Genomic DNA, 26,942 nt, shown 5'->3' on the forward strand with positions numbered 1-26,942 from the left:
CAGAGCTGAGGCATGGAGGCCTTATTACTGCTCATCAGCAATTATAAACAGGATAAAGTGTCTGGGACTTGCGCTGATGCAGCGAGGGCTAATAGAGGCTGGAAGTGACACTAGGCCATCATAGGATGATGTATGCTGATGGGTTTTTACTGCCTCATCTTGCTGCTTGCTTCCAAGACAAGTTGTGTTATCCATTTGCCTGCTTGCTCATCTATCTGAAAAGACAGTCCCATTGCCTCTCCTGCCAGCAGGTGGGCTGGCATTTATTTCTCATACTTGTGCATGCTTCTGAGGCAGCCCCCTTGTGAAGAGTCTTCACAAATATTTCATAATCATGGCCGATTAAAGCTGTAATCTTATTGTATTGCCTGCTGTCATGGTTATAGATCACACCTTCAGAAGTGGTTGCTAAAGTGGAATATAGGATCAGCTGAGATGCTGTGGTTAGTCAGCTAGTCCACTTCTTTGTTTAAAGACTACTATGACACGGTCTTATATTAGATTCTGTAGGAACATGATGATAAACACATACCTTGTTCCTAGAGCTTATACATGGCAATGGAATAGGTACAGTAATGTAAATACATCTAATTCCAGTTTAGAGAACAAGAAATCTAACTATTTATTTTTAAAAGTGAGGACAAGGAGAATAAATTATGCTTATCATTACTTGCAAATGTATTAATGTGGTCTTTCTTTTAAGGAATTATCTTCCTAATGAAATGGTTAGAATTTTAGTTCCTTAGGGTAGGTAGGAGTGATAAAGGGATACTGGAATATGGAGGGCAAGTCTAGTAGTAGGACTGTTTCCTAGTGAAAGGAAAACTGCAAATACAACTTGACAATACTTTTGAGTAGTAGATAAGCACCTAATACTTGGGGAAATTGAGATAAAGCTCTGTTCAACTTTGATCATTCACTTCACAAAATCACAGTAATTAGACCTTTGAGATAAGAACAATCTGTAGCAGAGGCACAGAGGAATGCTTTGAAAAGGGCTTACCAGTTTGATCCAGGAGTTTGGGTTTTCTGGTAGTTCAGGTGTTTTTCACTCATGACTTTAAACGATTATAGTTCTTTATACTATACCTTCAAAAGTAACCTATCAAGAGGCTTCCTACTGTTAGAGAAATTGCAGTCTTCCTATAGAGTTAAATGCCTTAAATTGTGCATAAAGCCTGGCATATGATAATCTCAATATTACAAACCAGATAAACTAAGAATTAATGTTATAGGAGACCCCAAGAGAACTATGGTGACATTATTTATGTAAAATAATGGTACTTCATTAATATAAATTAATATTAAAAAGTTTTTTAAAAGTGCTGTCATTGGGTTATTCTAAGTAGGTCTTGCTTTTGCATATAAATATTTGACTTACCAAAAAATCAATTTCTACTTTATTTATTTAGAGACTGTTTTGTGGGTTGTGGCCAGTGCAATAAAGAGAGGTGATGAGGGAAATCTTTTAAAATCATAACAGGTTTTAATAACTGATTAGGGTTGGCTGAAGAAAGAAAGGATAATTATTAAAACTGGAGAACTGAAGAGAGATGTGACTGCTGGCAGGAAAAGAATGGGAAGAAGAAAACTGGTTTTCAATTTTGATGTACTGAATTTGGGGTTACTTTAGATAGTTCAGTAGAAAATTATAAATAGGAGACCTTTTCGGAAATCATTTATCTAGGAGCAGTGATTAAAGGTATGATAGTAGGTAAGGATATTACTAGTACAGAAGAACAAGGGACTAAGTAAGGACTGTAATTAGGAGGACAAGAAAAAGATGTGAGTTAAAGAAGCTAAATAAACAAAGGAGAAAGTGTTATACAGGATCATGAAAGATGCATGAGAAGAGGGATCAGGAAATATGAGGCTAAGGAAATCTGTTGCTTTATGGCTAGCAGAAGATCATTGCAAAACCTGAAAAAAGTTAGTATAATGTAGTGGGAAACCAAACTGATGGGAGATCGTTAAAGAGGTGCTTGATAATAAGGAAATAAAGGCAGCAAACAAATCATTTAGTTAAGGAGTTACTTGAGCCCTTAATAGTAGTGCTTAGAGGGAGAAATAGGGCCAGGCATTTCTTGGTGTGAAGCTGGTAAGATAGGGAAATACTTTGCCCTTGTTAAGATTAAAAAGGGACAGGTACACAGGAAGAGAAAGAAATAGAAAACATAAGAGGACAAATGGAAGAGACACACAAAGATTCTATAGAGTCAGAACTATTACTTTCCTCAAAGAAGATAAGGGAGAAGATACAGAATAGATAAGTAAATTTTCTCTCTTAATGTATGGTTAGCTGAGACAAGATGAACTAGGGAGTTCATCCCAGAAGATCATCATTTTCTCAGTAAATATGTCATCAGCTCTGAGTAGTAACAGAATACTAAGGTTTTAAGGAGAGAACTATTGTGGACTCAGGAGGGAAAATAGGATTTCCAATTAGTAGCTAGACCAGGCTCGCTTAATAGTTTAAATTTATAGTGGGCTAAACAGACTTTCTTTGTCTCACATTTAGCCCAGAAGAAAAGAACAAAGAGAAAACAAGTGGTGTTCATTTATTTTTCATTGTTTTTCTTTTTATGAAAGTAACATATCGTAACACAGAATAGAGAAAATTATAGTTTAGAAACATATGAACTGATAGCCTAATCCACAAAACTGACCAGCCTTTCTCTCTCAAGTTTCTGTTTTAGTATTTCCATTCTGTAGGTTACCTTCATAACTATGGAAGAAAAAGGTGCTTATATCCCTACTTTTTAAGATGTCAACTGGTATGAAATACAGAGTTTTAGCTCACTCTATTCCAGTGTTTAGTATTTATATTATTTATTTTCATTCTTATTACCAACCCATCTCTTAATGACGATGCTAATACCATTGGTTAGAGGTAGTTATCATAGCTTATGTCAACTGTATTTGTTCTTTTTATATTATCTTGGTTGTTAACTTACTTACATTCACGCAGGAAAATTTCCCATGCTTTGTCCTTAGGTTGTTTCTTAAAATTGGAAGCAAATAAATGACATTTACATTATTATGACTGTAAATATTAATCCCTGCCAGGCAACCAAGTTATATGCTAGGAATAGATTTCATTTGTTATGGTTGTAAAGTTATAGTCCCTGGATCACTGTAGGAGAATGTTTCTATATCAGAATCAGATTGTTTTTATCCTCTGTCCCATCAGTTGCTAAAAAAAAAAAAAAAAAAAAAAAAAATCATGTCACCTTTTAGTTTGCTTTATATTTGGATTGTAAGTTTGTAATAGTTTTTTGTTGTTGGCAGTTTTAATTGCCTCCCCTTCCTTTTTTGTAATATATGGTTTATCACCTTTTTCTCTACATGTATTTATAACATTTTATCTGAGACTGCCTTCCTGAAGTCACCATCTTTCTGCTCCATTCTGGACTAGATGTTTTTCAAACTTGCCTACTCCAGACTTTTCCCATCACTGCTTTCTCTTCCAGTCAGTCATTTTTTTAAAAAAGATTTAATTATTTACGCACCAAGAACTGGGGTACAGGCCAGAGGTGTGAGGAGTGAGCGGATTCACTAGAGACAGCGGGGAACAGAACAGGCAGATCGACTATTCAGTTGTTTTTTTTTTTGGGGGGGGGGGAGACAACAATCTCCAGTTAAGTTCCTAAGAAAAGGAGTGTTGGGATTCTCGCATATTTGAAAATAGCATTTCTGCCCCCAACTGGATGAAAATCATTGCTCCCTTATCTTCTAGGATATGTTACTACTGAGAAATCAGATGCCACTGGCTTTCATTTTTTTAAGTATGTCTGTCTGCACACACACACATATTTACCTCTATAACTCTTTGGATCACTAGAATTTATAGAGAAGTTTCAGTAATCATCACTGTACTTACCATTCAAGATATTGGATACTCTCTGGGCTCTTCATACCTGAAGACTGATGATATGCTTCAGGTGTGGACTATCTTCGATATTCTCTCAGCCCAATATTCTCTTCTCTTTGGGGGACTTATAATTTAAAATATATATTTTTTAAATATTTTATTTTATTTATTTATACAAGCACTGGGTACAGTCAGAAGCATGGGAGGGTGAGAGAACTCACCAGAGGCAGAGCAGAGAGCAGAGCAGGCAGACTGAGGACATACACTGCTGAGGGGAGCAGTGGGCAGCAGGAGAGGTCTGCGCACCATGTGGGACCCCCACCCGGTGGCCGGGGTTCGAACAGGCGTTGCAGAAGCTGCGGGCAGCTTCGCAACCCAGCACTCAGCCCTGCGCCACCGGGGATTTTTAAAGGATTTATTTATTTATTTATTTATTTGCTTGTTTGTTTGAAGATTGATTTATTTATTTATTTATCTATCTATCTATCTATCTATCTATCTATCTATCTATCTATCTATCTATCTATCTATCTATCTATTTATTTATGCAAGCCCTGGGTACTGTCAGAAGCACGGGAGGGTGAGAGAATTCGCCAGAGCCAGAGCAGGATGCAGAGCAGGCAGAAGGACCGAAGTACACTGCTGAGGGGAGCAGCGGGTGGCAGGAGGGGTCTGTGCGCCATGTGGGACCCTCCTCCGGTGGCAGGGGAGCAGCTGGGGATCAAACTGGTGCTGCAGAGGCCGCGGGCAGCTTCGCAACCCAGCGCTCAACTGCTGCACCACCGGGGAGGCCCTGGGACTTATAATTTAGATGTTGGAACTGCTAGGTTGGTAATGTTTCCATAACTCCTTTCCTATCATCTCCGTCTCTTCTGTTTTCTCAGTGATTTTGTTGACTTCATCTTCCAGTCCTTTTCATTATATTTCAACAATCACACTTTCAGTAAACCTTTTCTTGTTCTCTAAAGGTTTCTTTTTCATAACAGCCAGTTCTTGTTTATGAATATAATAATTACTACATAGTAATTAATCTTCTGAGTGATTAGTGATTAGACTTGTGGCTCTTCTTTTTGCTGAGTTATCTGTGATTGCATTGAGGTCAGTATTCCTATTTATTTTTAGTCTTTGTCTTCATGTTTCGGGTTTTCTAATTTGCATAGTGAAAATTGGTTTTCTGTTGACTTTTCAACAGAGATGGTCTGATAGTGGAAAGAGTTTCTGCCATGTCTCTTTCTTGAATGGGAATTTATGCTGGGGGCTCTTTTGTGGGTTGGAATGGGGTAGAGGTGTTAACTGGTAGCATTTGTGAGGAAGTTGAGAGCTTGTTAGGCTCTCAAATTCAGGAGAACTTGACTGTGAGGAACCATAGAAACAGCTTTATCTAGACAGGTCATTTTATTTCTTTAGAGAAGAGTAATTCAGATTTTTGCCAGGTAAGTGTGAGCTGTTGCCATGAGTGAGGTGTTGCTACTAGGTATAGACTAGTACAAGTATTCAAATAGCCCCAGTGGATATCTCCCTACTTTCTACCCTGCTTCTCATTCTGCTTCTTGGGAGACTTTGTTGGCCTGCTATGGCTTTTACCTCTGCAGTTACCAGGTTTTAAACCCCTTGTTGTTTATGTTAAGTACACTCACAACTATTTCTATTACAGTAAGTTTGTTATTTACATTATTTTTGTGCATTTGTTTCACTTAGGTTTGTGGATGGACAGAGGAAAATGTGTTTAGTTCTTTTGAGTTAAAAATTATCAGGACTGTGATTTCTGATTTAATCATTGGTGAAAGACAAAAGGGGATGTTAACCTCAATGGAAAATGCTGAGGTTCTTAGGAACTGTAGGGGATAAGAATATACCCAAAGTTAAAACCTCCTGACCCTGAAGGGAAGAATAGAGGGTTGTGACAGAGAATGTGGACTCTAGAGGCAGGCTATAGGTTCATATCCCAGTGTTCCTTTTACTAGCATAATTGGAAATGTTGTTGGAACTCTTTAAGAGCTTTGATTTTCTCTTCTGTAAAATAGAGTTAATAATAGTAGTCCCAACCATAGAGTTTTTGTGAGGTGAATGAGATAATGCATTTAAAGCTTCCAACATAGTGCCTGATAGGTGTTCAATTGATTATAGAAATGTGGATAGAAGGTACCTGATAATTTGAATGGTAAAAAGGGGAAGAGAAACTTGAGTGAGTGTTAGGGGGAAATGAGAAAGAGCTCATGTATTTCAGTCTGGTCAGAGAAAGAGGGAATCAAAAAGTGGTAATAAGGACCCAAGGCCAGACAGATTGCAGAATGCAGGCCTGGATAAAAAGTGGAGTCAGTGAAGGGAAGGGAAGGGGAGAACAGTTTGCAGCCCTATCTGAATAGGTGAGGACTGAATGACAGGAAGCCCAGAAAGCTCTCCATCCCTTTGTTAAGAAAATTGGACAATAGAAGTGGGAAAACCAGACTTCCTTTTTCTTTTGGTTTGTTTCTAGACTTTTTTTCAAAGTTAAATTTTACTCGTATATATTGGTGGAAAGGAATTTTTGCAGAGATTTCACAAGCTTGCATTAAAAAAAAAATACACTTATTCCCGAGCTTTTTGCTAAGCTTTTATATTTATGATTGAGAATTCCTCTTTCTGGGACAAATCACAGTTTAGGAGCCACAGAGGATCTATAGTTTCCTTATTGTTAAAATCTTGATAAGAAGACTGGCTGTTGCATCCAAACCAACAACCGAAGAGGTACTTTAGCCAGTAAATTCACTTTCTTATGATTAAAAACCAGACAGTTTAACCTGGGAAGCATCTTTGTCATGGGGGACTTCATAATTAGTTACCTGAATAGACAAATGCCTCTGTGGACTCAGTTAACCAGCTTCCCACTACATACGTATAATTATTTTTAGTGCATATACACATTCTGCTATAAAAACTTATTTGGCCTTATGCTCCCTGCCGTTCTGAATTCTCTGTTTCATTACCAGTATCCACCCACAGAGTTTTGGAAAGCATTCCCAAATAGCAGTGCCGCAACTCAGAATTTTAAATAAACCACATCTCTATTAGCTTAATGGGCAGGGGAATTAGTTACATGCTATGCATTTCCCACATCCATCCACCCTATCAAAACTTATTAAAAATGTATACATATATAAACAAGAAAATAGGGCATCTAGCTCAGATTGTGTTAATTTTTCTGTTACTTGAGCAAGGGATAAAGAAAGAGAAAACAGCAGTCTTTGAAATTTCTACCTTGAATGTAGGCCAAAATATAGTTGAGAAAATATTCAAATCCTCACTTAAAATCATCAATTGGTTCTTGGAATTTGTGACTTTAAGAGAAATGTTGAATAAGGAAAGCAGATCCTCAAAAAACGTCTTTTTCTTCTAAGTCAACCTGGATTGTTTTTTTCTCATCAGCATTATAAAGAAATCATGTTATTTGAGGACATGCTGTACTGGATATAGCCTTTTTTTTTCCCTAGAGAAAGTTGACAACTCTTCTCCAAAGATGTTATTGCATTGCCGAATATGCATGTTGACTTTTAAAAGGATGTTGGACTGAGGTGTGTGTGTGTGTGTGTGTGTGTGTGTGTGTGTGTGTGTGTGTGTGTGTGTCAATTTGTGTAGTCCTAATTTGAATAGGAGGTCTTACCTGCACTAGAGTCTGTCTTCCAGCTTGGCATTAACTGATAGTTAACTGACAAGGGTCCAGATCCACTTTTCCTTTGGCATCCTGCTAGAAGATTAAAATCACTTCTTGGTCATCATTTCTGAAACAGCAATTGCTGTGATTGCTGCAGTGGTTCTGTTAGGTTTGGAGGAAGTATAGACTGACATGTAAAAGTTTGTGACTAATCTTTAAAGTATACTTAACAGATAAGTGTTGAGCTCACTACAAACTTGGAGAGACATGAGCTTTGATCTTACTGGCTACAACCTGTCACAAACTTTCCCTCAGATCTAAAGAGTGTCAGCATTTCTGGGAATGAACTCAACAGGCACTCTAGCCAACCAGCTCCAAGTCTGGACTCTGGAATACCCAGAGTTGTTTTTTAAACTTAATTTCACACTGACAGAAAACTTACAAGAAAATTGCATAGAATTCTCAGGTACCCCCTACTCAGATTTCCCCAGTGTTAACATTTTGCCAAATTGATTTTTCTCTATCCTCCCCCTTCCACTCCTTGCTCTGTGTGTGTGTGTGTGTGTGTTTGTGTGTGTGTTTTATCTGTATCCCTAACCACTTGGGTAATTGCTCTTACAATAAAAATTTGTGTATATTACTTAAAATCAGGGTATTGTCTGTCTTATAATTTTCAAAATTAGGAAGTTAACATTGAAAATAATATTTGTTATTTTTTAGTATGGATCATAGAATGGACATCTATGATTTCATAATATTAATTTTATATGGAATTCCTTACCTCTGATTTTCTAGTAGCTCATTTTAAAGATGGGGTTATTTTCCTTTCCTTCATAAGTCATTTTCTTTTTCTTTTTCTTTTTTTTAAAAAAGATTTATTTATTTATTTATATAAGCACTTGGTACAGTCAGAAGTATGGGAGGGTAAGAGAATTCACCAGAACCAGAGCGGGGAACAGAACAGGCAGACTGACAAAATACACTGCTGAGGGGAGCAGCGGGCGTGGCAGGAGAGGTCTGCACGCCATGTGGGACCCTCACCTGATCCCAGTGGCCTGGGATCAAATCGGCGCTGCAGAGGCTGCAGGCAGCTTCGCAGCCCAGCGTTCAATCGCTGCGCCACCAGGGGAGGCCATAAGTCATTTTCTTAAGGCAGTTTTCTTCAACCCTATATACACATGGTTGAACCCACATCAACAATGATATAACCCCCGAATGAGGAACATCTTACATACTCGTTCTGACCAAAAAAAGGACAAGGCTTTCTCTGGATATTCTTTGTGACTATATATTGTGTTTTAAATTTATGTTCAGTTAGGTTCATATTAGAAAGATCTAAAATGAATCACAAAAGTATTATTTATAAGCCTTTATATTCCCAAGGATTACTAGCCTTGGGAATAATTAGTCAAAAGACGATTTTGGGTGGAAGAAACTATAAGTGATAGAGGATAATAATAATAAGCTGATGTAAAATAGAAACAAAAATAGTTCGAAAACAAATCAGTTATTTAATTTTAGCATCTACTTAGTTATGCATTCAAGCTGATTTTTTTTTTAACTGCAAAATATAAATGTTCAAACATTTTTCCCCTTACATTAAGCCTGGAACACAGCCCACAGGATGATGATCTCTCATTGCAAGATTACCATCATTAGGAACTTGTCCCCTGTTTTAGAGATATTCTTGTTATTATCATATCATTATTGTTACTTTTGTTGTGTTAAGCGCCGATAGAGTACTAAATATAGTCAGTTCTGCTCCTGCCCCTGTAAGCTTGCATTGTAAGTCAGACAGGCAAAACAATTAGAAAATTAAAGACACCCACATTGAGGGCAGTTAAGCTTCTTAGGGGTAGTATGATTTGCATGGAAATATTTGACTTTTTGTCTTTGTATATGTTTTTAACAAACCAGAAAAATTGAATTAGTGTCTCATTATTTACTTATTTCTTCATTCCTATGCTCAATGTTTTCCCATGAAGGACTTCTATTTTCTATCTTCCTGGCAAAAAACCCAAAAGACTAGGTTAACCCTTGGGCAAATTGTTCTTCCTTTGGAAACCAAACTATGGGATTACAACATTATGTGAAGACTTCTGGCCTGTTCATTACCTCCAGGCCTCCTCAGCTATGTCAAAATTAGAAGTAGCTGTAGTTTCATGTGTTGATCAGCTACTCAAAATAGTTGTATAAGGCATACTTTGAAAACCTCTAGCTTCATTAAACTACAGAGTAAGTAGAAGACTTATTTCATACTTTTAGGCAATTTAACAGCTAAATGAACAGTCTAAGGAAAGAGTATTGCCTGTGTTATAAACAGTTATATGAAAATAAATCAAATATACAGATATTTCATGGATTCTCCCAAATTTCCCTTTCTTTGGATATATGAAAATAAATTGTGTCTGATTTTAGCTTTCTAGAAATACTAGAAAAGAAAGAACAGAGGAGTTCAACATCAGTCTTAGCACTGTAAGAATCTGAGAACCCTCATGATCATAGGCTGTGATTTGTAGGTAAGAAGCAGAAATTAGGGGACTTTGCCATGAGGTCTTTGAGAAGAATGTCTATCTCTTGGGTTTTTTAATATTGCTTCTCTTTCTTTTTTGTCTTAACAGTGCTACTGATGGTATAAATGTAGTATTTTTAAAAATCAATGCATTGTTATGTTTTTGAGCTCTAAAATACCCAAGCAAGCTATAAAAAGGAAATATTGTCTTTTGAGGGTGATTTGTCAGTTAAATGTAACTGAAAAATCTATGGGGAAAAGTATTATGATTTAGTTGGTAATACAGGACAAGGTCTTGCTAATGGAAGGCTAAAACAATTCCAGAAGTAATGCCAGGGCACAGTACTAGATGAAGAATGACTAAGGTACTGCTGCTCTGACAGGGTCTGTTGACAGGTCACCACTCTAGAATTTGTTTCCTGATGACAGCCATTATGTAAATATTTATTAAACAGGGATTGTGGCTATAGTTTTTCGGGTAAACTTGGGAATGATGTTTGGGTTTAACTCATCTAATGAACTTGTAAAAAGGTTCATCGTTTTTACATCGTTCAGGATGTAAAAATCCTGAATCTTTATTTTCTAATTTAAGTCTTCATTTTCTATTCATTAATTTTATTTCAGGCCATTATAATCTATAAATTAATTTTTTATTCATTCATTTTAAACATCTCCTTGTTTTATTTTTATCACAGTACAGAATTTCACCCCTCAAGTGTGGTCACCATAGTCTTCCCACCACCAAAGTGCCCACAGTCTTCTACCACATTCCACTGTGCTTTCCTCCTCACTGTTACTCTCTCCCCTCTCCTCTCCTGAGTGTCTCAGATCTATGGTCTGCTTTCAGGTGTTAGTCTTAAGTTTGTCTTTGTCTGATGCTTTGTTTGGTTTCTCTAGATTCCACATATAAGTGAAACCATCCAATATTTTTCTACTTCTTATTCACTTCACTTGGAATAATCCTTTCCAGTCCCATCTCTGTTCCATATATGGCATGAGTTTATCTTTTTTGATCACTGAGTAGTATTCCACTGTGTATAGGTAACACATCTTCTTGGTCCACTCATCTGTTCTGGGGCATTTAGGTTGTTTCTGTATCTTGGCTATTATAAATAGTGCTGTTGTAAACATAGGAGTGCAGTACCTTTTCTAATTAGTGTTTTTGTGCTCTTTAGGTAACCAGGAGTGGAATTTTGCTGGGTCATAAGATAAATCCATTTTTAGTCTTTTTTTTTTTTTTTTTTTTTTTACAGATTTATTTATTTATGCATACAAGAGCTGAGGTGCAGGCCAGAGATGTGGAGGGTGAGGTGATTCACCAGACACAGAGTGGGGAACAGAACAGGCAGATCTACTGAATACACTGCTGAGGGGAGCAGCAGGCGAGACAGGAGAGGTCTGCTGCGCCATGTGGGTCACCTCCCTGGCCAGGGATCAAACTTGTGCTTCAGTGGCTGCAGATAGCTTCATAGTACTGTGACTTAACCCTTTTGCAACCAGGGAGGCTGTGACTTAACCCTTTTGCCACCAGGGAGGCCCCGATTTTTAGTCTTTTGAGGAATCACCACATTTCTTTCCATAGGGGCTGGGCAGGTCTACATTCCTGTCAACAGAGTAATGGGGTTCCTCTTTTCCCCACACCCTTGCCAGTACCGTTGTTGTGGGGTGTGTTTTTTTTTGCTAATTTTTTGATATGGCCATTTTCACCGGTGTGAGGTGGTATCTCATTTTGGTTTTGATTTGCATTTCCCTGATGATGATGAGCGTGTTTTCCTATATCTTTTGGCCAGCTGCATCATCTTTGGAGAAGTGCCTATTTAGCTCTTCTCATTTTTTGATTGGGTTGTTTTCTTTTTGCTGAGTGTGCAAGTGCATTGTAGCTCTTTGATAGCCCTTATCAGATGTATGGTGTTGAAATGTTTTCTCCCATTCACTAGGATCCCTTTGTTTTGGTCACTTTCTCTTTTGCTGTGCAGAAGCTTTTTAGTTTGATATAATCCCACTTGTTTATTTTCTTTTTTATTTTCCTTGCTGTTGGAGGTGAGTCTGCAAATATGTTTCTGAGGTTTATGTCATGGAATGTTTTGCCTATGTTTTCTTCCATGTGTTTTATGGTTTCAGATCTTACATACAAGTCATTTATCCATTTTGAGTTGATTTTTGTGTATGGTGTGAGATTATGGTCTAATTTCATTATTTTGCATGTACAATCTAATTTTCCCAGCACCATTTATTGAAGAGGTTTTTCTTTTTCCAGTGTATATACTTTGCTCCTGTGTCATATATTAGTTATCTGTAAATGTGTGGTTTTATTTCTGGGCTTTTTATTCTGTTGATCTATATTTTTGTTTTTATTACAGTGCCATGCTGTTTTAATTATTATGGCTTTATAGTATAGTTTGAAGTCTAGAAGTGTGAAACCTCCATTTTTCCCCTTTTTAGTCAGAGGAGCATGGGCTACTTAGGGTTATGATTCCATGTGAATTTCAGTAATCTTTGTTCTACTTCCTTGACGAATGCCATTGGAATTTTTATTGGGATTGTATTGAATCTACAAATTTTGGGGTAGGATCGCCATTTTAACAATGTTGAGTCTTCCAATTGATGAGCAGAGTATATATTTCCATTTCTTTGTGTCTTCTATTTCTTTTAACAGTATTTTACAGTTTTCCTTGTAAAGGCCCTTCACCTCCTTCATTGGGTTTATTCCCAGGTATTTATTATTTTGGAGAGTTTATAAATGGGACGACTTTCTTAATTTCTTCTTCCAGTTCTTTATTTGTATATAGAATGGCAAATGATTGTTGTGTGCTGATTTTATATCTTCCTGTTTTGCTGAACTGGTTTAATATTTCAGTTTTTCTGTGGTGTCTTTGGGGTTCTCTATATGTATTATCATGTTGCCTGAAAATAATACCTTATTTCTTCTTTCCCAATTTGGATTTCTTTTATGTTTTCTCTTACATGATTGCTATACCTAGGACTTCTAACACTATGTTGAATGATAATGGTAAGAGTGGAAATACTTGCCTTGTATCAGATTGTAATTGAAAGGTTCCCAGTTTTTCACCATTAAGAATGGTATTAACTGTGAGTTTGTAGTAGCTTTTACTATGTTAAGAAACATTCCATTTATCCCCAATTTCTCAAGGGTTATCATCATTAATGGATGCTGAATCTTACCAAATGCTTTCTCAGCTTCTACTGATAATGATCACATGTTTTTCTTTTGTTGATATAGTGCCTTACATTGATTTTCAGATGTCGAATCATCCATGTGTGATGATTCGATAACACCATGGTCATGGTGTTATCTTTTTAATGCATTCTTGGATTCAGTTTGCTAAGATTTTGTTGAAGATTTTTGTGTTTGCTCATTAGGGAGCTTGGTCTGTAGTTTTCTTTCCTTGTGTTGTCTTTGATTTTGGAAGACATGTTTGGAAGAATTAGTTTCCTGAGTTTTTGAAAGAGTATGAGCAGTATAGGTAGTAGTTCGCCTTTGAAGGTTTGGTAGAACTCACTTATGAAGCCATCTGGTCTTGGACTTTTGTTTTTTGGGAGTGTTTGATTACTGTTTTAATTTCCTTGCTTGTGATTTGTTCAACATAGTGTTCAGGTTTTCTATTTCTCTGTTCAATCTTGGATGGTTGTGTAATTCTATGAATCTGTCCATTTTGTCTAGATTGTTGAATTTGTTTGCATATAAATGTTTATAGTAATCTCTTACTTTCTCTGAATTTTCCTCAGTGTCTTATAATTTCTTCTCTTTCATTTTTGATCCTATTTACTTGAATTTTCCCCCCTCTTTTTCTTAGAAAGCCTAGCTAAAAGTTTGTCCTTTTTTTCAAAGATCAAGGTTTTGGTTTAATTGATCTTTTGGACTTTTTGATTTGTTTCATTTATTTCTGCTCTTTCATAATTTCCTTCCTTCTATTGGCCTTTGGATTTTTTGGTTCTTTTTCTTGTTCCTGAGATGAGAGGCAAGGTTTGTTGTTTGGACTCTTTCTAGTTTCTTAATTTGGACCTAATTGCTATATACTTTCCTCTTACAAGTGCTTTTGCGGTGTCCCATACATTCTGGAAAATTGTGTCCTCAGAGGTATTTGCCTTGAGGTATTTTTTGATTTCTTCTTTGATTTCCTCATTAACCCAGTGGTCATCAGTAGTATATTATTCAGTCCCTACATATTAAACTATTTTCTTGGGGCCTCCACAGTGGCACAGCAGGTTGAGCACAGCGCTGTGAAGCTGTCCGCAGCCTCTGCAGTGCAGGTTCGATTCCTGTCTGGCCAGGGAGATTCCAATATGGCACGGCAAACCTCTCCTGTCTCTCCCGCTGTTCCCCTCAGCAGTGCTTTCAATCCATCTACCTGTTCTGCTCCCTGCTCTCTGGTGAATCTTCTCACCCTCCTGTGCCTCTAACCTGTACCCCAGTTCTTGTATAAAAAAATAAATAAATAAATCTTTAAAAAATAATAAAGTATTTCCTTGTTTTCTTTCTGTACTTGATTGGTAGTTTAGTGTCTTTATGGCCAGAGAAGATACTTGGTATGATTTCTTTGTGAATTTGTTGATATTTGTCTTGTGACTCAGTATGTGGTCAGTCTTGAAAAAGGATCCATGGGCACTTGACAAAAATGTGTATTCGGCCTTTTGGGTATAACGCCCTGTATCTGTTAGACCCATATGGTCTAGGTCTTTGTTTAGGGCAATTTTGTACATACTTATTTTCTATGTCATTGATCTGTCCATTGGTAAGAACGGAATATTGAAGTCTCTGACCACATATGTCTTTTCTCCAATGTTTGTTTCCAAATTAGGTAGTGTTATCTGATATATTGTGGTGCTCCTTCGTTTGATGAGTATATATTGATGAATGTCATGTCTTCCTGTTGTACTATTCACTTGATATTATGTAGTGTTCATCCAGTCTCTAGTTACTTTTTTAAGCTAGAAGTCTTATTTTGTCTGATCTAAGTATGGCTGTTTGCTTGCAGGCTTGTTTTCCATCCCTTTACTTTCACTCTGTGTTCAGCCTTGTTACTTAGGTGGGTTTCCTGGGAGCAGCAGAAGGTTGGATTCTGTTTCCTCATCCAGCTAGGTGCTTTGTGTCTTTTTATTGGTGGTGGAGAAGGACAGAGAGGTTAGGGGATGCAACTCCCTAAGATTTTTTTTGGTTTGAGAAAGTCCTTATCTTTTTGGCATTTTTTATTTTCTTAGAGTATTTTGGATAGATCATTCCGTTATCTTCTTGGCATACTTACTCTTTAGAGAGACCCGCTGTTAGTCTAATTAGTGTTCCTTTATAGGTTATCTGTTTCTTCCCCTCGTCAGCTTCATTATTTTCTGCTTGTATTGGACTCTTGGGAGTTTTACTATTATATGTCTTGCTGTCATTTTCCTTTCATCTAACTAGCTAGGTGTTCTTTTGCTTCTTGTATTTTTATATGTTCATTTCCTTCTTCAAGTTTGGGAAATTCTCCTCCACTATTTTCCTGAGTAGATTCTCAGTTTCCTTTTCTTTCTCTTCTTCTAGTATTCCTATGATTCTTACATTTTCTTTCTTTGTGGTGTCAGGCAATTCTTAAAGTATTTCTTCATTCTTTTTCCTTTGTTTCTCTTTCCTTTTTTATCTTTCTTCTTGCCTCTTTTTCATCTTCAAGATCACTGATTCGTTCTCCATTTGATTAATTTTGCCTCCATGGCTTTCTCCTGAATTTTTGTTTAACATTTCAGTTTTGATCTTCTGTATGTTGATTGTGTTTCTCATAGTATTCTCTTTTCTAAGATTTCTTTGTGTTGTTCCCATTCTTGAGTTTTCTTAATCATAGACATCTTGAATTCTATGTCTAATACATAATGACACTCTTCCATGTCGTTGTGATTTGGTTCTGGGGTTTTGCTTTCTCTCTGTGGTGTATTATTTTCCTGAGGGCTTGCTTGGACATTTGTATTTTTCTTCCTCCCCATTGTTTGCATTGGATTTGCGCTGCTGTAGTTGGGACTTATATTGTGTATGAGTCCTGCTCTCCCACTGTTCTGCCTGTTTTACTTGATAGTGGACACAGCTACTGAGGTATTGTTGGTACTCAGGTCCTGTGTCTGGTGACCAGGAGAGCAGAGGATTGCTGAAGATCCCTGATATAGAAGGATGCCCTATGTGACCCAGCCTGAGGCTCAAGTTTATTCCTAAGGCTCTGGTGGCTGAGCTCTGAATGGGATGCGCTTCCCAGGTGTAGTTAGAGACCTGTGGTGAAAAGATAAGCCCTGCAAGATCTGTAGTGGGCCTTGAGTATGCTTCCAAGGAGCTGGTGGCTAGGTATGGGTAAGGGGTGCTTACCAGGGGGTTGCTGAGGATCCCGGCTATAGAGTAAGGCCCTGCAAGGCCCAGACTGTTGTATGTACTTCCTGGGTGAAACTGGGGACCCATGGTGAAAAGGTAGGCCCTGCAATGGCTGGACTGGTGCTTGCATCTGCTGTTTCTTTTAATTTAATTGTATCCTTTTGATTATCTTTACTCACTTCCCTTATATCACTTTGATTTGCCTTTCTTTTTTTTCTTCCCGTGCTCTGATTTTCTTTATTATAGCAATTTTGAAATCCTTACCTGATAGAGAGATAAAATCTTCCATGTCTTTTCAGTTGGATTCTGGAGAGTTTTTCTCTCCTTTGTGATGTCATATTCCTTTGGGACCTTAAAGTGTCTTGTGTTACACTTTTTGTCTGCCCAATTTGCTTCTTTAGACTTTCATGGTTTTTAAAAAACATCTGTAGAAGTAACAGAGAGGTGAACAATTTTTACTATTCCAACAAGCAATACTGTGGTTTTATTTGATTTAATTTTTTGACCTTTGCTAGATTTTGGTAGTACTGAAACCACCCTTTTGGCAATTGCTAAGTCAGAGGGTGAAGGGGGGCCTGGAGAGGTTCAGCTGCTGGTGCAAATGTGCTTTGAGGCGTGGGGATGGGGGGAATGGATGGTGCTAACTTATGTTTGTGACACCTTCGATATCCCTCCTCTCTGGGGATCCAGTCTAGAGACTCTAGAGTCTTAGCACAGTCAATTGCTCTTCATAAGGGCAATAATAGTCCCTAGAGTCAGGGAGGTCAAGTTCAGTCTAGCACACTGTCTTTGTTCTGTTTGCCTGTGCCCAGCATTGGTGGTTCATCTCCTCCACGTTTTTCCCCTCAGTCAAGGTGTGTGCCTTTATATAAATTTAGCTCTCCCCTCCCCAGGGCCCTTGGCTGAGCCAGCAGCCATCTGTATCCCCTGTCTTGGACTGTGACCTCTAGACTCTTCTCTCCGTCTTTCTGCTGCTCATCGAAGTGTGGCTCCCTTCTATGTCTCCTTTGTCGCAGTTTCTGTTGGTCTCTAATATCCAACCGGTATTCCAGTTTTGCTCCAATCCTTGGGTTTCTGTGGGTGTAATGTTCCTCTGGTTAACTGTTATATCATCTCTTGACAGCAAAGCGAGGAACTTCCTCTATCAACATGTTGGTCCTTATGGCTGTAGTAAAGAAACTTTTGTAGACAGATTTTCTATTTCTACTAATATGAGAGACAAAATAGAGCTGATTTTATATAAATTGTATTACTGCATTCCACAGAACTCTAGAGTTAGTAGGAATGAGAAGAAAATGGAATTGCAAAAAGTTTTATAAATTATAAAAGAAGTAAATCTTATAAGTTATATTCTAAGGGCAGAGGACAAGTAGTATTATTTAACAGAACGGTACCTTAGAGAAGTCACACTGTAGTCACCAGAGATATAGTTTAGAGAAGTTACACCATTATATTTGGATAAGAAGATTCTAAATGGAATTGAGAGGTATACTTGCCCTTGTTCCCATACTTGGCACAAGGTTAGCCCCCAATCTCATCCCATACTTGGCCTAAGATCAGCCCCCAACACCTCTCTCTACCCCATTCTAGAGGAGCCTGGGCCTTTGTACATGTAAGAAGTGATCAAAAACTTGTCTTTGTGGTAGGCACCTCATGCAAGAGCAAGAGCACAGTCTTGAAATCTCACCAGTTAGAGACAGGGTAGTGATGTGTTTAAGATCAAAGACTCTAGGCCAGACTGCCTGGGTTTAAATGTCAGTTGTATAGTATAATCTTTGGTGGTTCTCTTAACCTGTTACTCAGTTTCGTCACCTTCAATTGCAGGTGGTAACTGAGTTAATATATGTAAAAGTATTTAGAAAGCGGTGCAGAATAAGTGCTTTGTGTTAGTGCTTATTATTGCAATTACAGGTTTCCTCTGATATCCAAAACTAGAACACTCCTATATGATATGATTTGGTAGGCTATTTTTTTAGGTCAGAGAATGCCATCAGCATTAATTTATATGGAAAAATTTTGACCATTTCCAAAAAATAACCTACCAAACCATACCTAATGGGAACATTGTACTTTTGGATAGTAGAAGAAACATGTATACTGAAGCTTAACTTAAGGAATCACTTCGGTTATATTCACCTACTATGAAAAATGTCCTTAAACTTGAGTGTGGACAGAAGGGTATGTACTATTTGATTCCATGTTTATGTTCATATACATGACATTTTTGAAAACACAAAATTATAGAAATGAAGAACAGATTATTACATGCCAGGGGTTGGCAGTCAACAATGGGGGATATTAGGGATCCTTTTGATGGAAGTGTTCTGGCTTAACTGTATCAATACCAATATTATGGTTGACCCTAATGTTTTTCAAGATTGTTACCATTCTGGAAAACTGGGTGAAGAGTACAAGCATTTCTCTTGTGTTACATACTACATGTATAACTACATCTGAACTTATAATTTCTCAAACTTTATTATTTAATAAGAAAAAGAAAATCAGCTTAGAAGATTTCTGATGGAGAAAAATTGGCATTCAACAAATGTGTATTTCTGAGCAGACAGACCAATGTTAAGGAAATACAATGTAAGAAAAACTGAGCCTGCTGTTGACAGTTTAGTGAGATGTTGGTCATGAACCCCCCCACAGAAAAACAGTTTAGCCATTTGGGATCATGGAGGGAGGAGAAAAATAAACAACTTTTATTTTACTAAAAATTCATCAGACTGGTATTTTCCAAGTGCCTTTGCTCACCAGACTATAATGGTTGTTAGTTCATACAATTTTTGGTAAAGAGAAGGTGGTGGATGCACAGTAACTTAAGAGTAAATTGTATTGTGAAAAGTGGGCCTCACAAAAAAAAGATTGTGGGTAATAACAAATATGAGCTAAACCATGTGTCTACATGTATGCAATATGATTCTTAAGATTAAGGGGTTACCTTTTCTGACCTTTCTCTCTTCTAGTTCTTAGTCTTACCCCACTAACAAGATTTACCATTTCCGTATTTTGTTTTCATAGCATTCTGTTCACATATTAGTATGCCACTTATCCTGCTGTTGGGTTGTTTGTATACATGTGTGTTTTCCCTTTTGGATTGTGACCTTCATGGGAGTAATCACTGCCATATATAGTTCTAATTTGTCAGTTGAAAGTCCAGTACCTGACACACAGTAGGCACTTGAGAAATGATTAATGAAATATTGACTGTTGTCATGACTCTGATCAAAAGTGATCATTATTTTAGAGCCTAAATAAAGTATATCAAATAAACTGAGAAAATTCTTGTACTTAATGAGATTGTGATTACTTTTACAAACAAAACCTTCCTGCTCTGTGTTTTTTAATCTGGTGAGATTTTTCCTTAGATTAAAATAATAATTTTAGATAGTTGAGCCATTCAACACTGAAGAAATGTCATATATAGCAATGATTAGCAACAATGTAAAATCAGCCAGAAGGGGATAGACAATCAGAAAAGGTCCAGGAAGCAATTGGAAAGGAGATAATTGGAAGAGTGATTTGTGACTTTCTGGATCCAGCTTTACTCATAGGGAATGCCATTAGACTATAAGAAATCATGGGCTAAAACACAAGTAGCTAACTCATCTCCTAATGTTCACCTAAGCTTACATTTCTTGCCAAGACACAGAAGAAACTATATCCTGATGTCTAGTATTTGGCAGGGATAGAGTAGAGGCAGTTAAAAAGAATATTCTCCTACCCCCTGTTGTTAAGGTATGTTGGGAACAGGGCTGATTGCACAGTAGTTGCCTTTCTTCACCTGCCATTATTTGTGCCAACTCTTCAACCATGTGGGTTTGGTAGGTGCTTGCTGGAAGTTTTGATTTCTGGTTCTGAATGTGAAAGAGAGGAAATGTACAATTAAAAATTCCTTTTCTTACATCTTAAATGATACTATTAAGAAATAGATGGAAAAAAGTCATGAATGAACAGTTCATTGGCCATGACTTTGAGAACAATAAAGGTAATTTGGACATGACTTTCAGAATAATAAAGATAATTTGTTAGCTGACAATGGCGTGAAAATTTTGTGGACATTTTCATATAAGAAAATTCCCTTATGAGATTGAGTATGTAAAAAATATTTGATGTTTGCAACTTACTGTCAGATGGTTTGAGGAGAAAGTATAAATATTGAGGGGAGAGGTAACGTGACCAATCATTAGCAGTTTTTTAACCTGAATGGAATGTATGCAGATGTTTGTTGTTCTGTCCTTTTAACTTTTTTATATGTTAGAAATTTTTCAAATAAAAACTTGGGTCAAGGCTGAATATTTTCTCCTGAGAGTATGAATAATGCAGGGATTTGCTTTCCTGTTTATCACTCTTGTTAGCATCATACTCAAACGCCTAGGCAGCTCAATAGGCAAGAAAAAGAAATAAAAGGCTTACAGATTTGGAAGAAAGAGAAGTTAAGGAAAAGCCTCTTCCCTGAGACCTATTGGACTCTGCTGTGACGACTTTATTTCAGATTGTTTTATATAATGGAGAGCTGTTCTCCCCACAACCCATTAATTTCTCCCACTTGATCCTTTGATGAATTCGTAGTCATTTTTTTCTGGTGTCAGGGTATACCACCAAAACATGCTTTCTGGCTTCTTGTCCAGCGGACATCAGAGGGAAAGATGAATGATGAGAAAATGAGAAATCTGATCCCAATTTTTAAAACATGCCTTTGGGACATGTGGGTACTCATCTTCTGAAAGGTACAGGTTATCTTGACTTATGATTTCCAAGTGTTTTGCTGCTCTTTTAAGCTGTTATCCAACCCCCAGAGTCCCTACATAAGCAACTTCTGCATTGCTTTCATGATGATCAAATCAGATGTCAATATAGTTTCCCCAAGGAAATTTCTGGTTTTTCTTGTGTCTTTTGAGCATACTGAGCAGAGTCCTCAAAAGTTCAAATGTACTCTCAAGATAGTCCCTGGGTCTCCTAATCTTATATTTCTTGCTGGCATGAAGAATCAGAAGCTTGTTTTCATTCTTGAGGTTGTAATAAAGAAGACAACCCTCAGATATCTCTAATAGCAAAGGAGAGAACCAGAGAAAATAACCTGGGGGTTGTGGTGGAGATGAGGTTAATATTTAAGGAATACTACTGTTTGGCAGGTTGAAAACAACTGACCTTTTAAATAGCTATGATCTAAGAAATGGCATCCTACACATACGTCTAACTAGATTCATTTCCAGTCATATATCAAATGAAAATGATGGCATTTTCCAAAAAAATTTAATAATCACCCTCTTTCAACGACTGAATTGTTTTTTTCTTTGTCCATGCAATAGCCATTTAACAGGCATGTTATCCCCAAATTATTCTAAACCCATTAGGAAAATAAGAAAGGAGGGGGAAATCTCAGACAAAGTAGACAAAAATTTTTAATGGGTAGTGAAGGAGTTTTCTCTCCTGAAGTCTTTCATGGCACATAGCATAAAATGACAGGGGAGGAAGAATCTAAACCCTGCATGGAAAGCAAAGCATGAGAAGAAACACCGAGAGTAGTGCGTATAAGAGAGATTTTAAAAAAAGATCTCTTTTATCAGTTTTTCTAGTGAGAGTGTGGTGTTTTTCATGGACAGGGGTTTTCAACAGCTTAAGCTCCTTTTAAATGGTGGGAAAAGAGAGACAGCAGTGATGTGTGAGGGTTCATTAATTACTGCTCTTACTGATGTTTGCACAGTCTGTTGGGATCATAAATGTCAATCTGTCAAGAGACTGTGATAGGTTCTAAAAAAACTGATTGAGTACCTCAAAAGCTGTCATGGAGCCTGAGATTAAACAGATTCATCTTTCTTTCTTAGAAGTGAGGGAAGGTGTGGGTGAAGGGAATAGAAGACTTCCTTCTTTGTTGCTGGTTGATTCTCCTGCTCGCCTATTCTAAATTGTGAGTGTTTGGCTTGTACAAGGGCCTTCAAGCCTGCCTGAGATGTCAGAAGGCCACAGTCATGGTTAGCAGCCTCAGGTGAGGGGCACTGCCAGCTATACAGGGATGGAAGATTTAGAGGGATTGGGATTTGATTCTGATGGGCCTGACACAATTTATTTGGAAATTTGGGGGAGACAACATGAGTAGTAAAGGCAGAAACAGTGACAGTAAGGAACAAATGTGAATTTCTGTCAGAGACAAAACAGAATTTTAAAAGAAGTAGCTCTGTTTACCATCTCCAGTCAAACTCCAGTTAAACTGTGTTCCTAAATTGTAAGTTTTATCATTACTTTCTGCACTTGACTAGGAAAGAGTACAATTAGAATTTCTCCTTCACAAAATTGTTTTCAAAATCACTGTACTTGTTTATCATAAATTAAGCAGTTGTTAACTTTGAAAGCTGGGAAGCTGATATATGGTGAAATGCTCTTTCTTAAGATTTTCCTTTCTCACTTAATCACATTATAAATCCTGATCAGACTTTCCTTTTACTTAGAAGATCTGATGTAGTATCTTTCTCTGTTGAACACGGACAGAGGGAGTTGGGGTTCTGGCGAGGACGCCAAATGTGAACCTGCCACTAGAGTGTAGCAGCTCTTTCGTGGGTATACAGATTAGATTGTTTGGTCAAGAAAAAGCATACTGGAAAAAATGTGTGTTGTTGGCCCTTTGTGAAGGATCTTAATTAGAGTCACTCTTAACTCTTAGAGTGGGAACAGTTTCTATCTTTGCCACCACAGCTCCTCCTGCTGCTAATGAGCATGCTCCCTGCAAGGACCCTTTCCTCTGACAGTGAAAGCTGCACTTAGAGTTATTTCTGTTCACCTTTCTACCCACATTTAACCCTTGTGGTTCAAGTTCAGATTATGCAAGTAGATTATTCTTAGATGTTTTCCATCATTGTTGAGGAAATTGAAGGTAAAGAGTGAGGTCTGTGAGTGGGAAGTAGATAATTGAAGTTTAATTCAGTGGACAGTAGGTGAGGTTTCCTTTAGTGTGATCAGGTTTGGATCTTTTCTTTCTGGTATCTTTTTAAATTGACAAAATTTATAATTTAATACTTGAATTATTTATTTCATTATTATGTAATTAGAATCCCTACCGTGGACATCTGTTTCTCTTCTTTACGCAACTCCCCCCATGGCACAATTTCATTTAATAATTAGCAAAGAGATGTATATTTCTTATGCAGACATGATGGTAATCCTGTAGACCACTATTTATTTCATTAGCTTCAAATTAAAACACTAAGTTGACTTGTGAAAAAAGGCCAAAGAATGGTTTGCTTCACCAAGAAGTGACAGAACACAGTCACCTTCTTGGAGGGCAGCATGTGGAAGGTGGTCAATAGTTTACGCAGCTTATTTCCACTCCATCTTTGGGCAGTGAACCTCAGAGGGCCCAAGGAGCCCTTTCTATCTAAGAGACCACCAGCTGAGTGAAGGTTAAGTGGGCATACTTCAGAACTTAAAAGTTATAGATTTCTTAATGTCTAAAAATCAGCAGATTTTGATAGACTTGTTCCTCTCTATTAGTTTAGGACCATTGAGAACTGCTTTTTGTGGCTTAGCCTTTCTGTGCGTGGATACCTTTGATCTTAGATAAGCATAGATGCCAAGACATTGACTCTTAGAAGACAGACTGGGGCTGAGTAGGGTTTTTTAAAGGATGTCAAAGGAGTGCAGCCAGGAACTATTACTGGTAGGTATAATGTCCCATACCTTATGCCCAGTAGAACAAGTAACTTAATAGTGTTTATCTGTAATGTTGAATGGATCAAGGAGAACCTCAGCATGAGACCATACATGCTTATTCCCTAGTTTTGTTACTAAATGCTGACTGGTCAGACTAGGTGGGGAATTAAGAGAGGTCAAGTCTAGATAAACTTCCTGACTTGGGATTCTCACCAAGTCACTTTGGTAATAACCACTGGGATCATGATTTTAAATATGAATTCCATTTCCCAATCTTTGGGATCACATTAAAAGATACTTTCTTCACATTGTACTCTCTTGTTTCTATGAAAATATCTTTGGATACCATTTCCCACTGAAATTAAATTGTCTCTCTCCTGGTATCAAAAATTTGTTTTAGAAATGGAGCTGGGTGCTTTGCAAAGAGATAGCATGTTTGACAGTTGGGGGCATATTTATAGGGAAAACCTTTGAATCTAAACTCTGCATTTCTAGATATACACTCACTTCTGTCAGCCAGTGGTATAAATGAAATAGTAAGTTGAGGATCTGAGTGGTCCCCTTTTACATTGGGGGTGTGCCAACATCATGTCAAAGCCCTCTCAATGTTAACAGTGTCAATAGTGAAAAGTTTCAGCTGCTTCCCTTTCTTTTGTGGACCTTTCTCACTCCCCTCATACTCAGGCATTAGAGATGATTTCTTATCAGGATGCTGTAGCTTTAGGACCTTGTATCAGAGCAAACACCATTTTATTGGTTATGAATTTTACTGTAGAATTTTCTCCTGTTGTTACGAAAAAAATTGTATGTCTAAATAGGATTATTAATACAAATAGTGTGTGGCTGGTTTGTGAAAAAGGACCCCCCCAGAGAGCACCGAGGTTTATACAAGGTGAATTCCTTTTGGCTGGCTGCTTTGTAATGATTTACATTTAGATTGTTGCTTGTTTCACTTGTAGAGAAAAGGGGAGGGGGCATGGCATGTCTATGGCTGCCTCAGTCATCACACCAACTGGTTTTGGACAGCTTCACTCAGCAGAGCTGGGAAATAGGCTGAACTTGCTTTCAATTGTTTTCATCAGAGGCCTTGTTAAGTTGGTTTGTATTGGGGGGAAATGTCATGTAGGGCTGCAACAACTAAATGAAATGAAGAATGAAGTCTACAATTGCTAAGAATGGCTTATGCCTTCTGTAAGTCAGTGCACAGATAGGGGGACTATGGGCAAACTCTCCCGTCATGACTGTCAGGGCCAATGAGTGCTCTCATATGAAGTATAGCATCTTCCTCACACAGAAGGAGGCTGGGGGAAGGGATCCAGCCAGCCTGCAGTGAAATACATCTAACAGTTTGTTACTGTTCTCTCAAGCACTTTAAATAGAAAATCTAGATTGCCTAGAAGATTCATTCATTCCAGATATGTTTGTTTTAGGCATGGAGGACACATCAGTGAACAAACAGGTGAAACTTCTTACCCTCTAGGATTTTACTTGCTTCTGGGAATAATGTTAAAAGCTATTTCCCGTAGAAGATTAAAAGGCAGCAAAAGAGAGGAGAAATGGTAGGACTAGGGTGACCATGAAAGACGAGACATCATTGAAAATGTGGCTTAAAAGTCTTGAAAAAAGTAAAATCTCAGGTAGGTGTGGGTGAAGAGTGTTTTACAGGGAGCAGTCAAGTGAAGGAGACAAGAAGGAGACTGTAGTCCTTGGAGCAAAGGAAGAGTGAATAGCAGGAGATCGGATGAGAGAGTTGAGAAGAGGTCAGACAATACAGGCAGGTTCTTTTGAGCACTGAAGTATCTGAATTTTTACCCTGAGGATCTAAGCAATTGGAGAGTTTTAAGCAGGGAAGTGAAATGATTTTAGCTTGACTTCTAACAGAATCACTTGACTGCTATGTGGAAAAAGAATTGTAAGGGGGGAAAAGGATGAACAGGGGACCAGTTAAGAGTCTCTTACAGTAGTAGGTTGGATGAGACCAGTATGGTAATAGTAGACGAGGGAGATGTGGTAAAATCTTAATTTATTTTCAGGATCATTTAGGAGACTCCCAGAGGTGGTTTAGCACAAACCACTTTGGAACTTTGGCAAGAGGTATATCCTCAGTAAGCAGTAGCAACACTTTGAGGAGTGCAGAACTCCCCAGGTACTGTCCCTGTTTTTGAAGGCAAGAATTCTTTATAGCCAGCCAAAGTTCATTATTGTATTTTAGTTACTTTTTTAAGATTATACAAAATACAAGTTGTCACCCACTATACCTCCTTTCACCTGCCAATTTGGCAAGAGCCCTAGAATTGTAATACCGACTGCCTTTGTACTGCCTTTGTAATACGACTGCCTTTGTACCACCCGTGGAGACTATGGCATAGCCTACTTGTAAGCAAGTGGGCATATTCCTTTACTATGACTGAAGTTGGAATAATTTCCGATAGAACCTGATTCTTGTGTGTTTAGTAGAATATCCTTACCACAGAAGATTAATGGATCACCTACCAAACACCGGCTTTGGGTATGGAATGATACTAATCAAGGATGGCAATATAAAGAAATATTAGACATGCTCCCTTCTTTAAAGAATTATAATGTAATTGAAGATAAGCAAATGTCCAAAAAGAGGTAAATAACCAATTCAAGCAGTAAATAGTGAGGGCTCAAAGAAAGGGGTACAGAGGATTCCATTTCTAGCTTAGTTTTCTCGCGAAGACAGCCATTTTTAAAACAATAATTGAGAACTGATATGTTGACATCTCCACCCCAACCCCTCTTCATGTAGCTAAGGCCTTGCTTTTTAGAAGCCAATCCTGAAAGTACATGCTTGTTATAATTTGTGCTGAATAAACCAGGCCAATTAGAACTGACTCCTGTTCTTTACACGGGTCTAGTTCCTGGAAAGGGTAACTGGTCAGAAGAGTGCCTGGCAGTGCATTAATCAGAT

General features: G+C 37.7%; 1 protein-coding gene across 3 annotated transcripts in view; it reads left to right on the top strand.

Annotated features, from left to right (window-relative positions):
• ZFAND3 (zinc finger AN1-type containing 3) overlaps positions 1–26,942 on the top strand; it is a 307,728-nt gene that overhangs the window by 247,927 nt on the left and 32,859 nt on the right. The gene's annotated exons all lie outside the window — the stretch shown is intronic.

Source organism: Talpa occidentalis, unplaced genomic scaffold, assembly GCF_014898055.3.
Source record: "Talpa occidentalis isolate TD23 unplaced genomic scaffold, MPIMG_talOcc4v2.1 talOcc4.2, whole genome shotgun sequence".
In the NCBI taxonomy this organism is placed as follows: Eukaryota; Metazoa; Chordata; class Mammalia; order Eulipotyphla; family Talpidae; genus Talpa; species Talpa occidentalis.